Raw genomic sequence first — 19,656 nt, 5'->3', positions numbered from 1 at the left:
TACCCTGTCGTACCAACAAGGCGTCTTTTCCAGGGACTTGACTAGTGTCCTCTCAATGGCCAGCAGAGCTAGGCTGCTTAAACGGCCTTGGCCCATGTGAAGTGTGTCCGCCTGTGAGTGCTTTGTGACGGTGGAGGGGCTCAGCAGCACCCGCTGGACAGAAACTGCGATAGAAGTCAGAAAGAGTGATAGAAGTCAGTCACCAAACACAAGCAGCTACAAAAAACACCCACCAGAAATAGAAGCTCGATTTGTCACTAGTCGTTTTAAAAAAAAAAAAAAAAAAAATGCCGCTAAGAGGATTAAGAAAGTGTCCGGTTCAACTCAGAACAGAATGAAAATGTAATGCTCCCACCGATCTTTACACTAAAGGATCGCTGATTCGCTCATTTCGCTGTCAATCAAAAAGGGATTCAGCCTCAGACAGATCATCCAATCATCATGCAGAAGCTGAACGTGCGGGCCAGCCGAGGCCAGCCCACTGCCCCCTAGACCCCCAGAGACGCTGAGCGTCCGATGGGCGGAACAAAGCCCAGCATTTATCCAATGACTCGTCTCGTTTCGCTGCTTCGCTATTGAACTCAGTGGACACTCAGCGTCCATGCTGTTCAAAGCACTGTGAAGCTGCGGGAATGATTGAGAGGAAAGCCACGTCTTTACCAGTGAAGAAGCTGATTCTGAACATAAGTTGAGCGTGTTGTAGTGCATATTTATTCAATGACATGTACACACAACAGTATATATTTGATCACTTATTTTTTGACGTTTTAGGGGAAGCTGAGGTTTCCTTGCAGTCTTAGAACAATCGCCTCTGGTACATTGTGCACTACATAGGGTGGGCTTGTAATGTGAATGTAGCATTATACTCCATATAGTGGTTCCCGTGAGGACCCCCCTGCATGTACCAGGTTAAGTGCAGAATCCACAGGCCACTTGGTGCACACCATGCTTGTGTAACGGCTCACGCCAAGGTAGAAGAAGAATCATGGGAGAAAATAACTAATCGCACCTTTAAAGGAAACTCAGGCACTGGCTTGAGCCTATCTCCCGGTACCTGTTCACGCCTAAAGTGCTATAACATCCTTCTCCAGTGGGAGGGAGCTGTGGGAGATGATTGTTTCTGTATCTCATTAGAACCCAAATGAATAGATGGGGCCGGTGGGCATGTAGGTGTTATATTAAAGTTCTTCAAAGCTGCAGATGTGCGCTTTAGTGCCTACTTTGATCCGTAATTGCCAAGTACTTTTGCACAATTAATTGATCACTCTTGGGATCTCTCTCTCTCTCTCTCTCTCTCTCTCTCTCTCTCTCTCTGTACCTCTCCCCTCCACCCCTCCCTCAGTTGGTGGGATGCTTTGCCCTGCTTACAACCTCACCGTAGGTTGCAGAACACATCTATGTACTTTTTTTCCCATTATTTCTGCATAAGTGATAAGCTGGAGCTCTGGGTTCCTCTGCTTTACTCCTGGGAGGAGCTCTCATTTCTGCAATGAGGAAATAAACACCACTAGAAGAATCTTGAAAGAGAGCAGCTCTATCCCAATTGAAACATATGTACAACATTGTGCAGGATTCACAAATCCTGTTTCTTTAGCTTCTAGTCCATACAACCGCACCTTATTGTTAGTGATTATATAAGTTCAGCAGTTTCAGCTTCAGTTCTGTTCAAAACACTAGCTTTCAGTTCTTCTTTAGTTTCTTTCTCTCTGAAGTCAGTCTTAGGAGTTGGTTGCATTCCCTGTATTTCATGATCCTGAGGGCGTCCATGTTGTGAAGGTTGGAGAAGCAGGTTTGGGACTGGACGGCTTGGGACTGGTTGGATCTCTTCAGGAAATTGAGGAGGTGGGACTGAAGGAACCGTACTGTATCCTCCCTCAACATCCACAGTGCATCCTCTATCTCTCTTCCAATGGGCACATTTTTCAGAGGTGGAAAGGGACAGAGAAAGACTCTCCTATACAGAAAACACTGTCTCTACAACAAAGTTTTTGGGCGAATTTACTCTTTACAAGTCTGTTTTCACTCTTCTATATAACAATTAATGATGTGATGAATGACTCCATAATCAACTCCTCATTACAAAGTCAGAGACATGTGCAGTATACGAATATGGCATGTTGTCAATGCCTTATCGGGGCTGAACTTAAGCAGAGAACTTTACATCTAACTAATGCCTCATAAGCTGGAGGAGTTCCTTGAATGAAATGGAAGTGAATCAGTTGATTCATACAGCTGATTCAAATAACTGAACGATAATAAAGTCACTTATTCTCAGCCTTTTATAACTAGTTTTAGAACCCCTACCTGTTTATCTTTCAATTCCATCTTCCTTTATCTTACTGCATTTGATCATATCTAATCTTCTCAAAAAAGGGGATAACGTGTTTACGTTATTGGTTAATTACGTTGGTTAATGGTAACAAAACAAATAAACCATGGACTCTGACTTTTGCACAGTACCTTAATTAGAAGTCATCTTATCTGCAGTGACTTTTGCCTGAGATCCAGATCAAGGCGCTAATGAGGGACACAGCCTTGATCGAGGCATAGTGTGGTGTCACTGTTGTCGTCAGGCTCAGTTGTGAACTTGTGGAATGAGTAAACGATGATTAGCAAAGTTCAGCTGTTTAATCACATTTTGATTCACTTTCTCTGTGCCCATTTTTCTTCAAAGTCTTAATCACATCTCTGGGCCCGAAGTGTGGCCTCATTTAGCATCATCAAAAGTGTTTTGGATCCTTAACTTATGCCCTCTAATGATTCCCCTGGAACATCATCTTTAATGAACTTTGTGGACCTCGCTGTTTGGTTGGTGGTGTTGTGTTGGAGGTAACTAATGGCCCTCATACGTTAAGTAAATGAGTCTGGGGTGACTGGAGGAATTACAATGGATAAAGTGTGTAATGAGCTTTTGCTCCGAGGCCACGGCGACACGGTGGGAGACATCATGTGTCATAGCTTAATCACTTCAACTACCATCAACACCTTAATGCTTTAGCTGCCTCTATGACGGGCTTGAAGCGGATCCTGTAGTAGCCTTCGTAATGAGGACTTGGGATCATACAGTGATACGTGGAGATTGCTCAGTGGCATTTTTACTGGCATCAAGTTTATAATGAGCTAGTTTGACTTTAGTGACCAATAACGTACCTCTACTTTGCAAGTGTCTCAGGGTTGTTGACAGACTTCTGGACGTAGTTACAGCAGCGTGACGACGGATCTTGAACACTGAAACTCAGGAGTATGTGAATATATGAGTATATTGTTATTGTTGCTGCCTACATTCTCAAGGGTGCATGTGACCATTGTTCAGTGCATGGTGACCTTCAGCCAGCAGTGGCCAAACAAAGACTAGGTTTGAAAAGGCCTCTTGAAAACATGCAGTAACACTCACAGTGGTATTTAATATAGAGTATCTAGCTTCTTCAATTTTGGTAAGTAAGGTCTCCATAGGGACCCTTCAAAGATCATGGCTGCATTTACATGTATAAACAAACAAACACAGTAAAAAACATGGTCCCCTGCCTCATAACCCAACTGAGGTAACAGTGACAGTGCATGATTACCGGTTGCATGCAGCCGTGAAACAGTCGCCATGGTGATGGGTGCACCTAAAAGCAGCTGAAATTACCAGTGTATAGTGCTTCAGAAGTAAACAAATGTACAAGGGCTCCAAAGGGTTAATGTGAGTGATGGAACTGGTCTGGCGTCTGCTCTAGAGGCTGAACAAAGCGAGAGGAGGAGGTTATATCAGGCCTCTTCTACCTCACCATTCATGTTCGTGAAGCGGGATGTGGGGGTCAAGGTGAAATGAACAGATTGGCTGAGGTACAGAACATGTGGGTTGGGAGAGAGCGCTCTTTTGTGATGAGTGTTGGCAGATGAGTGTGTGTTTTTATGCACACTATTGTGTATGTGTGTATGAGAGAGCAGGGTATTTGTGCATGTGCATCTTTTGTGTGTGTGTGTGTGTGTGTGTGTGTGTGTGTGTGTGTGTGTGTGAATGTAATTCAGATATGGGACGTCAGGCTCAGGGTTGAGGTTAAGCAAGTATTTAAAAGAGGTTTTAAAAAGAGTATTAAATAGTAGATTAAGGTTAGGGTTAATGAAAGTTTGGAGTGAGGTATGGCCCCACCCACAATAAGCTGTTTATTTTCAAAAACAGAGGTTTTTGTCTGCGTTTTGGCCTCCTGTCCACACAATAAAAGTGTTTTTGTTAGGTCCACCACAAACAGGTTTTTAAAAATGTGCTAGGGCGGCACGGTGGTGCAGCAGGTAGTGTCGCAGTAACACAGCTCCAGGGACCTGGAGGTTGTGGGTTCGATTCCCGCTCCGGGTGACTGTCTGTGTGGAGTGTGGTGTGTTCTCCCTGTGTCCGCGTGGGTTTCCTCTGGGTGCTCCGGTTTCCTCCCACAGTCCAAAAACACATGTTGGTAGGTGGACTGGTGACTCAAAAGTGTCCGTAGGTGTGAATGTGTGTGTCTGTGTTGCCCTGTGAAGGACTGGCGCCCCCTCCAGGGTGTATTCCTGCTTTGCGCCCAATGATTCCAGGTAGGCTCTGGACTCACCGCGACCCTGAACTGGATAAGGGTTACAGATAATGAATGAATGAATGAATGATGTCAGACAGCGTTCCTGTCCTAATATGCCCTCACTCCCTCTATAGTAAATTAAACAAGTCATTGAACTACATTGTACATGCAGCTAGGACTTGATTCCCACACATGAATTAATATAAATAATGCAGAGAGCTCAATAGTGAATTATATTTTTCTAATACAGCATAAAAGCAGAAAAATATAATGCACTATTGAGCTCTAGATTCAGTAAATTCATGACTTTGCATAGTGCACTACATAGGGAATATGGAGTGATTTGGGATTAACAACGCTGCTTTTTGTGTCGTGGTGTTTTGATGGCCCTCTACAGGACTGGCATGAGAATGCAGCTGTTTTCGTATTCATCTGGATGGGGATATTTTAAATAAACAGATCGATGTGGATGGGACCTAAATGACTCCAGAAAAATGTGTGTGTCCTTTTTTGTTCCGTGTCAGAAGTGATCACTCCAGCCTCCAGCAGATGCTTTAAACATGACATTTATATCAACACTTCACTGCTTTACAGCACTCTGTAGCACTTCTCTTTCTCGTCTTCCTCTCTTTTTTCTCTTCTTCTCTTTCTATTCAGGTGCCTGTTTCAGTTGTTTTTCCTTTGTCTTTCTCCTCCTCTACATCTTATTTTTCTCTGCCTTGCCACCTGCCTTATTTAGAGAAGGATGGATCCCATGAACATTCCATTCAAAATAAGTAAAAAAATATGTGTAATTACATTGTAATAGCACTTGAAAATTAAGTAAAAACACTGATGCCAATTTGGAAAAAAAGGACAGTTTTCAACTTACATGCTGTAGCAAAAGATGGACATGTTATAACAACATGGATTATGTCATTACATTGTTATGACATTGGAAAATGACTGAGAATGCTGCTAGAGACTTAATGATTGAGCTTTGGTACAGCTGCCATTTTGAAATCTGATATCTGCCATGTTGTACAGTGGTTCTGTGTAAATCCAGATGTAGTTATATATATTTTGAAGGAGTGTATTTATCCCTGACACCTCAAACAGCGGTTTAGGGCTGCGTGTGTGACAGGGTGTTGTTGAGGTGTGATGTAAAGATCCTGTCCCACCGATTTCAGCTTTCTCTCTCTCTCTCTCTCTCTCTCTCTCTCTCTCTCTCTCTCTCTCTCTCTCTCTCTCTCTCTTCTCTCTCTCTCTCTCTCTCTCTCTATCTATCTATCTATCTATCTATCTATCTATCTATCTATCTATCTATCTATCTATCTCTCTCTCTCTCTCTTCCTCTCTCTCTCTCTCTCTATCTATCTATCTATCTATCTATCTATCTATCTATCTATCTCTCTCTCTCTCTCTCTCTCTCTCTCTCTTTCTCTCTCTCTCTTTCTCTCTCTCTTTTTTCTTTCTCTCTCTCTCTCTCTCTCTTCCTCTCTCTCTCTCTCTCTCTCTTCCTCTCTCTCTCTCTCTCTCTCTCTCTCTCTCTCTCTATCTATCTATCTATCTATCTATCTATCTATCTCTCTCTCTCTCTTTCTCTCTCTTTTCTCTCTCTCTCTCTCTCTCTCTCTCTCTCTCTATCTTTCTCTCTCTCTCTTTCTCTCTCTCTCTTTCTCTCTCTCTTTTTTCTTTCTCTCTCTCTCTCTCTCTCTCTCTCTCTCTCTCTCTCTCTCTCTCTCTCTCTCTCTCATTCCCTTTCCCACTAAGGTATAAGTTGGCTGGCTTCCTGAGGCTCGTGGAATAATGAATTTTACGATGAGACTGACCACATGTCAGACTCTAGACTCTGAGCGGTCTAGACACTGTCCTGATGTCAAGTTAAAACCTGTTGTATGTCAGTGGCAATGGAAACAAAAACAACAACAACAACAAAGGAATTTGATTTTCTGCAGCCTTCTGGTCAAGAGGCTGAGGAAGTGAATGCTAGGCCTCTTTCTCTTCCTTATCCTCTTCCATCCATCTCTTTTCCTTCCATCCTCTTTGTGTTCCTCTTTTAATTCTTTCTCTACCCTTTATCTCCTGCTTCCTCTAGCTTAATTTACGTTTCTGTGCTTTTTCCCTTTCATCCTTTCCTTCCTTTCTTCCTTCCTCCTCTGCTTCCTTTGTTTCTCCTCCTTTCAGTTCCTGCTCTACCACATCCTCACTGGCTTCCTCTTCCTTGGCTCCTCTGCTTCTACCTCTTTTACACCATCCCTCTCTTCTATTCCTTTCTCAACTTCCTTTTGTTCCTTGCCATTTTAATGCCCTGCTTCCTCTTCCTCTTCCTATTGTATAGTTTCCTGATATCATTTTCTTCCTACACTTCCAACTCCTTTCAGAAACTGAAAAGTGCCCGATTACAGATGTGGTTATTACTATCTTATTACTATAGCCAGTGGTTTTCGCTGATTAGGGAGCAGGGAAAATGCTGAACAGTGCAGGGCTGTGGCTGCGGGGTAAGAGGGAGTTCACTGCCTCTAACTTCCAGCAGAGTGAAGTGTGCAGAGTAGAAGTCTATTAAATAACCTTGGGTGGAACTCCGCCGCTGGACGCCCTTGGCTGGACTCGAGCATAAGTGATTGCGCATTAAAAAAGCGGCAAGGTGTGTACTGCCCCCTTCTCCGAGTCCCGCTGCAAAATTAAAAGGACATACATTCTAATTTTCCATGCCTCCGTCAGCGCCTTATGAGCCTCTGATTAATGGTGTACTTTTCCCATTTCAATAATTCATGAATAATTCTGCTTTATGGGCACCAACCCACGGCAAAAACATATTCCGCCGTATTAATATATATGAACTTGGGGAAGAAGAAAGAGGGAGAATGGGCGAACGAGTCCAGTGCTGCCTCCTGCCTTCTGACTCCTCTTTCCTCGTCCTCTCCCCTCCTTCCTCCTCCTCATGTTTGCAGCTGTTTTTTTGTGTCTTTTAGCTTTCCTTTAATTATCTTTTCATTTTCTTTACTTCCTCTTACCTCCTTTCTTTTTTCTTTGCTTCTGTGCTCCTATTCCTCTTCCTTTTTTTGTTTTTGTCTTCCTTTCTCACTCTTGTTCTTCTTCTCTTATATCCTTTCTTGACCATCCTCTTTCACCTCCTCCTTTTCCTGTTTCTCTCCTCTTCCTCTTCCTCCTTTATATTCTATTTCACCTTCTCCCTGTCTTTCCTTACCTTACACTTCCTTAGAGCTCTTCTTTCTCTTCTGCAACTTCCTCTGTCTCTACTTCTTCCTGTTATTCACGTTCACCCACTTCTTTTCTTTCTCTTTATTTCTCCTTTCTTTCCCTCCTGCCTTCTTCTTCCTCTTCTGCTTCTTTGTTGCCCTTGACATTCCCTTTGGAATTCCCAAATTCGTACACTCTCCCCCCTTCCTCTTCCACTTCCTTAGTGATTTCTTCTGTTTTTTCCTCTGTTCTTTCCTCCCTCCTTCCTCTTCCTTCTCTGCAACTTCTTTTGTTTCTCTTCTGCTTCCGTCATTTATCTCCTTACTTTGTTACATTTTTTTCTTACATTTTCTTACATTTATCTCTTCCCTTCTTTACCTCCTCTCATTTCACTTTCTCTGTATCCTCCTCCCAGATCTGTCTCCTGACTCCTGACTCGCATTTGATTTCGGTCTTTCTCTCCCCAGCCCTCCGCTCCAACCCCTCCCCCTCCGCCTCCCTCAAATAACCTCAGTTATCATGACACCCAAGCTCCTGCCCCGGTCATCCTCTAGAAGATTGATTTGTCACAGGACTGGCGACGTTTCTTTTGAGCGCCGTTGTGTGGACGCAGATGAAATATGACTCGGCGAGTCATTAAAAATGCACAGACGTCTGGCCGGCCGGGTGTCTGGACCGTCCAGGACAGTCCGGCTCTTTCTGACAGGCTCACCAGCTCGCCTGATGCCCGGAGGTCGAGGACTGACAGGGGGCTCTTGAGTGGGATGACAAGTGGCTGACTGAGGAGGGATGGGACCCTGGGTGCTCTGGGGGTGGGGTTGGGGGTGGGGGTTGGGGGGGGGGGGGTGGAGGATTTGCAAGCTATATCTGGAACTGTGGAACTCTGTCCGTCCAGGGTTTGATCACAACGGGGGAGTGTCTGGAAAGAAAGTGCAGTGCGCCTCTCCGTTTGAACTTTGGACCGTCAGACTTATTTAAAGTGCCACAGAGAGAGAGAGGGCTCACTCAGCAGGGAAGATTCGATGTCATTATTTATTGGTACATCGGCTAAAGCAGCACAGAATGATGCCTATAAGGCCATTGGTACTACAGACATTTTAAGCAGGCTGGTCTCAAGGGTTAGGTTTTATTCCACATACATTTGAAGCATTTCTATTGGTCCATTTATTATGACATTTTCACACAGTGTGAAGGAAAGCTGCTGTGTTCAAATGATGTAGTAAACTAAAGCTATATCTCAATGGAAATATATGTTTTTCTTTGGATTCATACAATGTGTACTAAATATAATTGGTATTTGTACAATGTGTACTAGTTATAGTTGTGTACGTTCAAGTGAATTTCTTTCAAACACTGTGTACATATTCAGTATGAAATCTTCCCCAACACTTACCTAAACCCTAAACCTAACCATAAATCTAAAACTCAACTGTTTATATGTCCCTCTTGATAACAGCAGTATTGTGTCTACAGCTGTTCTTTGGTACATAACAGAGGGTTAGAGTGGGATTAATGAAACAGCACCCCCAGTGGACAGGATCAATCTTAGTGAACGTGAAATAACTACAAATTTGAATTAATCAAAAATACCCAGAAATTAGAAATATCTAAAGCACACATTTCAGTGATGTATGTAGTCATTCCTTGAGATCCTCCAGCATAGTGCAGCCTTTTGGGCTGATGTCAGTGAATGGGGCAGTGGAACGCTCCAGCGCCAGTGTTACAGAGAGCAGTGGGAAGAGAGAAGCCTTTAATCCTGCAGAGGCTATATCGGGTACCATTTTAATCATTGTCCTCATACAATATTAATGCTATGTTTATGAACAGTGGCGCCCTGTAATTAAAAGGGGGGGAGGGAGTTAAATAATATCGCAGCTCTTCAGCTGAACGCCACATTTCGCCGCTCATCTTCAGAGTCAATTTGTCTCGTATTTTCCATGTTTTCAAAAGAGGAAAGGATATCTGTGTAAGATTTACTCATCCAAACATTGCAAATCATTCTGAAGCTTCAGCTCCATTTGTACGACCACACATTTTCTCTTTTGTCTAAACACAGGACGAGTGCGTGGCATCAAATAAAGCTGGATGAGAAAATAAGTCTTGCCATTTAAATGCTAATTCTAATGGGTCTGACTGAGGACGGCTCTTCGAGAACGAAAACAGAGGGGAGGAGTATGAGGTTCACATGGCGTGACCGGGAAACACCGCCAACGTCACACGCTCTAATATTCTACACTCATTGCCCATTCTCTCCGCTCTACTGACCATATAGTGGCAATTACAAACTGTAGTCCACCCGTTGCTCTGCATACTTTGTTAGCCCACTTTCACCCTGTTCCGCAATGGTGCTGGTGGAGGTGGTGGAGGTGGTGAAGGATCATTGTGAGCACTGTAATAACACTGATATGGTGGTGGTGCCGTGGGAGGGCTGTAGGAGAACAAACCAAATAAGGTCTAAAAAAGTATGCAGAGCAACAACCAGCCTCCTATGGTCAGTGGAGCTGATCAAATGAAGGTCAACCTTCAAGGTGTGTCATCAGACGGTGCTTTTCCTCCTCTTTAAAGCAGAAAATCTCAACCTTGCTGCTACCACGCTACCGTAACATGTGTATAGGCATGTTTACAAAATAGGTTGCTATGGTTACATGCCTTGCATACGTCCAGGGGGTCTCTGACTTACATTAGCTCCCACTCCATCTGGTTGGATGATAAGTGTCGTAGAAACAAATCATGAAAGGTGGTCTTGGGTTTGGCTGGTTTCCAGTGGACATCATTTCCCAGCCTCTAGAGTAAGGGAGTCAACCCCAGTTTCTGGGCCGCAATTATTCATGTGTGGAGCTGGTGGCTGTGCGTGTGTGTGTGTGTGTGTGTTATTGCCTACACCAGCTGTCTATGACCCACCCCAAGCCCCAGCCCCAATTTTATTGCTCCCACCGTCTTGAAGTTGGCGCCCTAATATATGAGACTATACTTTGTCTGCAAACTTGAAAACTGCAATTGAATTCTGGTCTTCGCCTTATTACCTGAGACTCCATTGGACTCTCACAGAACTCCCCCCCAACCGCTGAGTCCACCCCGCCCCACCCCACCCATAGAGACCACACGAAACAATATTTGTAAATGTTTGATCAATGCATATTTTGGCGGCGAGGTAGATTACACCATATGGTTTGCTTGGTAATAGGTCTCCCATGGTAAATCAATGGAAGACACTCGCTTGCTTTTCCGTACCACTGCAGATATTGCACTGTTCCACCAAGGAATTGGAGTCATCTCTGGAGCCGGGTGGCAGCTGGCCATTAGCTATTGTGCGCCGTGTTTCGGAGGCAGAATACACAAAGAGCTCACCCAGACAGAAACACACTGTGTGTGTATGTGTGTGTGTGTGTGTGTGTGTGCATGAGAATGCTCACAGTGAGCAAAGAGACCAGTTAAACCCAATGGAGACCCCAGCTGAGAATAGTGCCCAATATGGCAGGTCTGTGAATGGTGTTTTTTCCCATCCCTAGCCTCTCTATCTTACTGCAGCAGATGCAATAAACGTCTGATGATATGCCTGCCAAGCCTTTGTGCAGTGTTCCTATTCTCCTTTAACTTTCTCTCTCCGTTCTTTATCTAGAACTTGCTGTCAGGCCTTTTGACAGGTAGCGTACAGACCTCAGATCCAAATTTATTGGGATAGTATATGAAATGGTGGTGAAAAACACAGAGAGAAAGTTGGGAGAATGTTTTATGATCATTTAATAATCCTTCAGTGACTGAGGGAAATCTCAATTTCTCAGTTTTTGGGCCTTAATTGTTGTTTAATGACCCTTAACACTAACATATAAAAAAAACACTCATACATTCATCTACTTTCACCACTTCACCCTGTCCTGGGATGTTTGGGGTTAAGGCAGGGAGGGCACACCCTGGATAGAGCACCACACCATTACAGGGCATCAAACACTCACCCTGTCACTCAAAAACACACACACACACACACACACACCTGTGGATAGTTTCACACAATCATCCAGTCACTCACACACTCACATCTGTGGATAGTTTCACACACACTCACCCAGTCACACCTGTGGATAGTTTCACACTCATCCAGTCACTCACACACTCACATCTGTAGATAGTTTATTACACTCACTCAGTCACTCACACACTCACACCTATGGACAGTGTCACACACTCACCCAGTCACACACACACTCACATCTGTGGATAGTTTCACACTCAACCAGTCACTCACACACTCACACCTGTGGACAATTTCACACTCATCCAGTCACTCACACACTCACACCTGTGGATAGTTTCACACACACTCACCCAGTCACTCACACACTCACACCTATGGACAATTTCACACTCATCCAGTCACTCACACACTCACACCTATGGACAGTGTCACACACTCACCCAGTCACTCACACACTCACACCTGTGGACAGTTTCACACTCATCCAGTCACTCACACACTCACACCTGTGGACAATTTCACACTCATCCAGTCACTCACACACTCACACCTGTGGACAGTTTCACACTCATCCAGTCACTCACACACTCATACCTGTGGACAGTTTCACACTCATCCAGTCACTCACACACTCACACCTATAGACAGTGTCACACACTCACCCAGTCACTCACACACTCATACCTGTGGACAGTTTCACACTCATCCAGTCACTCACACACTCATACCTGTGGACAGTTTCACACTCATCCAGTCACTCACACACTCACACCTATAGACAGTGTCACACACTCACCCAGTCACTCACACACTCATACCTGTGGACAGTTTCACACTCATCCAGTCACTCACACACTCACACCTGTGGACAGTTTCACACACACTCATCCAGTCACTCACACACTCACACCTGTGGACAGTTTCACACTCATCCAGTCACTCACACACTCATACCTGTGGACAGTTTCACACTCATCCAGTCACTCACACACTCACACCTATAGACAGTGTCACACACTCACCCAGTCACTCACACACTCATACCTGTGGACAGTTTCACACTCATCCAGTCACTCACACACTCACACCTGTGGATAGTTTCACACACACTCATCCAGTCACTCACACACTCACACCTGTGGATAGTTTCACACACACTCACCCAGTCACTCACACAATCAGACTTGTGGATAGTTGTTTGTTTTTTTGTAGGAATCCCATATAGATACAGCAAGAACACGCCCAACTCCTCAAGGAGAGTGACCGTAGGGAAAGACTGAACCCCAGACCCTGAGACCCTAGAGCTGTGTGGCAGGGACACGGCCTGTTTCTCCACCATGCCACCCCTCAGTGAAATGCAGGTTTAATACTCACACTCAATGCTTTTAAATCTAAACCCTGTCTTGGTCTCTAAAGCATATATTTTGGGAAACATCTGGTACCCTGAGCTGAACTTCAGTCTTCTGGAGGCCACGAAAGTTTGATGATCTTTCACAAAGCCAGTGATCTACAGCGAGCGTCGTTTCTTAAACGAAAATAAATAGCACGCGAGGCCATTTGCTTCACTAGCTTCCTTCATTAAACCGACTGCCGATACCGCAGACAGAATTCTCCTCAGCTGGTAATGGCTTGTGCTTATTTTTCTTGATGGATTCCCTTCCCATGTAAATGGTGTAAACAAACAGCTGCCGGAAGATTCCGCAACACGATGTTTGAACATTTGTCAGCCCTTTGCATTAATTCTGATTATTCCAGCCCTGCCGATGCTCCCCTGAGAAGCTTCTCAAAAAGCAACCAATCAACGTTGAGTACCTGCGATAACTCAATTAGTGTTCTATCAGGGCTTTGAGAGCTCTGTTGTGGTTTAGTTAGGCATTCAGCTCAAATTACTTCATTTTCTGATATCTCCCACCCCCTGCTTTCATATTTATGTCAGGAAAATATCGGCCTTAAAAGTTGTTTACCTTTTTTTTTTCTTCCCAAAAGAACATTGCAGTGATTCGTGAAAGTGTTTGGAATGAATTCTGTAAATGACACATGGAAGTGTGTAGAGCTGGTTTAAAGGGGCATGTTTTGAAGAAAGCACTGTTTCAGTGCATGCACACATTAATTTGGGGATTTGGAGCCTTCCAAACCCCACACTGTGAAACAAGACCACCAAGTCAGTTTTTTTGTGGGCTGCCTAATTCAGAAAATATGAGATAAAACAAGCCATTCTGATTTTGCTCCACTTCTGATGTCAAGCACAGAGACTTTAGAATTGTGGCGCGTCCTCATCAGTGTTTCTCCAATCACAGCGCTCCCATGAGAATGGAGTGTGGATAATTAAGAGCACTGAGGAAATAAGGTGAATGCAAGAATAAGCTGAAATTCAATACTGAGAAAATACAACTTGATATAAATTTGATATATGATATAAATAATTATTTGTGACTATTAAATATGTATCAGAGTTGGCATGTTTTACACATGGAAAATAATAATATATTCATTCATTCATTCATTCATTATCTGTAAGTGCTTGTCCAGTTCAGGGTGGCAATCCACCTACCAACGTGTGTTTTTGTACCATGGGAGAAAACTGCAGCACCCGGCGGAAACCCACGCAGACACAGAGAGAACACACCACACTCCTCACAGACAGTCACCCGGAGGAAACCCACATGGACACAGAGAGAACACACCACACTCCTCACAGACAGTCACCCGGAGGAAACCCACGCAGACACAGAGAGAACACACCACACTTCTCACAGACCGTCACCCGGAGTGGGAATCAAACCCACAACCTCGAGGTCCCTGGAGTTGTTTGACAGCAACACTACCTGCTGCACCACCGTGTCACCCATCAATCCCATAAATGATTACAATATAATATATTATTATTATTATTATTATTATTATTATTATTATTATGTCTAGTTGTGTGGCTCTGCTCTGCTTCGTGTGCTGCCACATGCCACAAAATATCGAAAAACACTTCTGTCATGATCACGTGTCTGCCGCAAACTATTATTATTATAACTATTAATATTTTACTGTTTATTTCATGAATTTAACTTTCAATTTTGGTAATTGTAAGGCTATATTGAAAACTGTGACCTGCACAAGATCATGACACAGTTTCTATCTGACCGACATACTTCACGTACCATTTGTGGAGCCGAGAGCCACTGCCACACGGCTGGTGTTAGGAGTGAAAACAAAACGCTTGTGGACCGTTGACTGGCTGTTGGGACGGCAAGTGTGGAGTGGATTTGCTTTAAGCCTTTCGTCATCCAGGGAGGAGAGAGTGGGTCTGCTGCGTTGCATTAGGCTCACCTGAAGCGTTACATCTCCACAAAGGAATCTGTGCATAACGTAGCATGGGCCCGGCTGCCTGGTAATTGCCCAGTGATATATTCACGGCCAGGGCTCCCTGAAGCTGACCAGATGGAACGGCGGTGCGATGGGAATTCGAGGGGAAGGTGCGGCGTGTGGACTCGTGGACGTTCAGTGATGAAACATCAGTGCAAGCCTGGAGTCTGATCTCTCTCAGGTGTCAGGTCGTTTGTAGGACTTTGTTTAAGGCGGCAGATCTCTGGGTCTGTGTCATGGTAAAACTACATGCAAAACAATTGTGGGTAAATAAAAAGATCCATTATAATGTGTTACAGAACCTATAACCTATAGATGTGTGTTACAAATACAAAAAAAATATTTATTTCAAGGGTTTATGCCATATATTATGTTTTATAACACATTATTAATGTTTTTATCAAGCTTTATGAATATTGGATTCATAGGAGATGTCCCAAAACGTCAAATTCCATTAGGAGCTGCCTTTCTGATGATTGGATGGACTTTTAAGTGCAAAACAGTAAGTAGACGTGCTAAGTAGACGTGTTAACCATGGCCTGCTGTATAGACAGTCAGACAGCACACAAACCTAATGAGGTCCGAGGCATGGTCAGACTGTCAACAAGTAGAATCAGAATGGCAGTCACGTCCACTGTCAAAGACAAATTTGCCAAGACATATTTAAAGTCTGCATCTTTACTTTTGCCCTGGAGCTGTGCCATATGACACTACAGGACACTATGTGTAGGTCAAGGTCGCCATGTTCAATGCTAGGAGTGTGTAGAAGCCCCTAAATATTGGGATGGGAACAAGTGGAACTGCTTTGTATGGAGTGCTCACTCTGAGATACAAATGTGTTACAGAACTTGAGAAAAAAAAAATCTGTAAAATTTGTAGTAAACTGACAGCTGTGGCACCCACAGATATTATATTCAAGAACTCACAATACATTACTGTTAAAAAGCGGATATACATTGTCATAATTTACTGTACAGAACGTGAGAAAGTTTTGAGACATATGGTGAAAATGCAGCCTGGTGCTCAAATAAAAGCAGTCCCCTGACCTACATACACCAAACATGAACTGAAACACACAAATACATATTATTCATTCATTCATTCATTCATTCATTCATTATCTGTAAGCGCTTATCCAATTCAGGGTCGCGGTGGGTCCAGAGCCTACCTGGAATCATTGGGCACAAGGCGGGAATACACCTTGGAAGGGGCACACACATTCACACCTACGGACACATTTGAGTCACCAATCCACCTACCAATGTGTGTTTTTGGACTGTGGGAGGCAACCGGAGCACCCGGAGGAAACCCACGCAGACACAGGGAGAACACACCACACTCCTCACAGACAGTCACCCGGAGGAAACCCACACAGACACAGGGAGAACACACCAACTCCTCACAGACAGTCACCCGGAGGAAACACACACAGACACAGGGAGAACACACCACACTCCTCACAGACAGTCACCCGAAGGAAACCCACACAGACACAGGGAGAACACACCAACTCCTCACAGACAGTCACCCGGAGGAAACACACACAGACACAGGGAGAACACACCACACTCCTCACAGACAGTCACCCGGAGGAAACCCACACAGACACAGGGAGAACACACCACACTCCTCACAGACAGTCACCCGGAGGAAACACACACAGACACAGGGAGAACACACCACACTCCTCACAGACAGTCACCCGGAGGAAACCCACACAGACACAGGGAGAACACACCACACTCCTCACAGACAGTCACCCGGAGGAAACCCACACAGACACAGGGAGAACACACCACACTCCTCACAGACAGTCACCCGGAGCAGGAAACGAAACCACAACCTCCAGGTCCCTGGAGCTGTGTACCTGCTGCGCCACCGTGCCACCCTAAATACATATTATTGTTTACATATTAACCCAACACAATACGCCCCAAACACACTACAAACAACTCTGAATAAACCCTGAAAAGCACAGAAATGTTGAAACTGTTGGGCATGCTGGGAGCTCCCCCATGTGTTGTTATTTTAACAGTGACAAAATGTATTTTGCACAAAACAATGTTTGCACTTATATGAATAATACTGAATGGTTCTATTAATAAACATAAAGAGAAAATGTTAAGATTTGATTCCCTTTCAACAGAAAAGACATGTACAAATGAGTGTTTAAGCAGTAATGTGTGTTTATGGTTTTTCACTGTTACAGAAACTGTATTTAACGGTTGTTTTCACAGTGTGGCTAATGTAAGGTCGGAAAAAACTGTGATTAGGGACAATGAAAATACACCTGGCAACCTTAGTTGATGCAGCTATGTGTGTGAGTTAGGTGCCTCACTCAAGGGGTATTCAGCCCTGGATTTGAACAAGGCGTTTCCTTATTTAACCCCATCTTTTCCAAAAAACAATGTAACTCCACAAATGTTTGACTAGTGTAAGTAAATATAGTTACATCATACAGAGTTATTGACAATACAGCCATAACATATGGTGATTTATTATCTTCCATATCTCCAGCCTTTACGACGTCTCAGATGGAAACAGTAGGTGGTAACTAGCAGGTGCTGTTTGTGGAATCTGAGCCATCACCGCGCCGGACACCGTACTTCAGCATTAACCTTAATATTCCGATAATTCCATAGCAGCTATATCCGGCTGCTTGGAACTGGCACCTTGATGTCTCAGCGGTCAGGGGAGAGATGATGGGAATTAACACGCGGAACATCTGCTGCGCCAGGTTGCATTCTGAAGAGGACTTTTAATGACCGCTCCTCCACTGATCAAGGGCTAGCTGGTTTTAATCTATCAAAGCCCAGGCAACCTCCGGCCAAGCCATGGCAGAAACCAGCAGCCCCAGTCCACTTCATTACCTCTGACCAAGAGCAAAGGAATCCAGCAACACACATATCAACCTGCTCTGTGTGTGTGTGTGTGTGTGTGTGTGTGTGTGTGTGTGTGTGTGTGTGTGTGTGTGAGAGAGAGAGATAGAGAGAGAGAGAAGAGGGAGAGAGACGGCCTTGATCAAACAGGAGATGGGATTAAACATAGAGATGAGTGGGAGGAGACAGGGAGTAAGAGTGGGTGAGAGAGTGAGATGAGTGCAGAGTGGCAGGAGAGAGAGAGAGAGAGAGAGAGAGAGAGAGAGAAAGAGAGAGAGAGAGAGAGAGAGACCCGTTTGTGTGCCGTTGTGACCTCTGAAGGGCACTTATTGACAGAGCATTTCCCACCCCTCTCTCTCTTTCTTTCTCTCTCTCTCTCTCTCTCTCTCTCTCTCTCTCTCTCTCTCTCTCTCAGCAGGAAAATGACCTCCAGCTTAAACCCACCAAACCCTGCAGCTCTGTGTGCTTCTGTTAATCCCTGAAAAAAAGAAACACCTTTAACCACATACTAGAGAGAGAGAGAGAGAGGAAGGAGAGTGACGCCTAGACCCCCTCACTCTCAGCAGGTTTGAAGGACGTTCAGAATAACGTGTGAAGAGATGTTTGAACATCTGCACTTTAACTTATGTAAATGAAGCTTATTGAATTACAGCTGTAGAGCGAAATCTGCATTTAGAACATCCTCCAGGGAGCAGTTTAACAGTATAGGGGTCAGCATGGGCCCTTTGATTGTGTGTGTGCATGTGTGTCTGTGTGTATGCCTAAGTGTGTGTGTGTGTTTCTGCAAGGCCGTAGTTTCTTATGAATCATATCGAGACAAACATTCATTCATTATCTGTAAGTGCTTATCCAGTTCAGGGTCGCGGTGGGTCCAGGGCCTACCTGGAATCATTGGGCGCAGGGCGGGCACCCTGGAGGGGGCGCCAGTCCTTCACAGGGCAACACAGACACACACACACACATTCACTCACACACTCACACCTACGGACACTTTTGAGTCGCCAATCCACCTACCAACGTGTGTTTCTGGACTGTGGGAGGAAACCGGAGCACCTGGAGGAAACCCACACAGACACAGGGAGAACAACACCACACTCCTCACAGACAGTCACCCGGAGGAAACCCACACAGACACAGAGAGAACACACCACACTCCTCACAGACAGTCACCCGGAGGAAACCCACGCAGACACAGAGAGAACACACCACACTCCTCACAGACAGTCACCCGGAGGAAACCCACGCAGACACAGAGAGAACACACCACACTTCTCACAGACAGTCACCCGGAGGAAACCCATGCAGACACAAGGAGAACACACCACACTCCTCACAGACAGTCACTCGGAGGAAACCCATGCAGACACAGGGAGAACACACCAACTCCTCACAGACAGTCACTCGGAGGAAACCCATGCAGACACAGGGAGAACACACCACACTCCTCACAGACAGTCACCCAGAGCAGGAATCGAACCCACAACCTCCAGGTCCCTGGAGCTATGTGACTGTGACACTACATGCTGCGCCACCGTGCCGCCCTATATCGAGACAAGCATCGCTTTTTTTTTTCTTTGATGTGCTACCAATGCATCATCAAGGCACAGATATCAACACGCTTGCAGGAGAGTGCTAACTGCCCAATTTTGTTATTACATCTAATGGACAATCACACTGACTGGCCTTGCCCTTACATCCCTGACTGGAGTGAAACCTGAGATCCCATGACACA

General features: G+C 44.7%; 1 protein-coding gene across 3 annotated transcripts in view; it reads left to right on the top strand.

Annotated features, from left to right (window-relative positions):
- The window catches only part of fhit (fragile histidine triad diadenosine triphosphatase), a 284,283-nt gene that overhangs the window by 164,850 nt on the left and 99,777 nt on the right, over window positions 1–19,656 (top strand). The window lies entirely within an intron of this gene.

Source organism: Hoplias malabaricus, chromosome 5 (assembly GCF_029633855.1).
Source record: "Hoplias malabaricus isolate fHopMal1 chromosome 5, fHopMal1.hap1, whole genome shotgun sequence".
Taxonomy (NCBI): domain Eukaryota; kingdom Metazoa; phylum Chordata; class Actinopteri; order Characiformes; family Erythrinidae; genus Hoplias; species Hoplias malabaricus.
The sequence above is the reverse complement of the archived record's forward strand: the minus strand, read 5'-3'. Positions and strand labels throughout refer to the sequence as shown.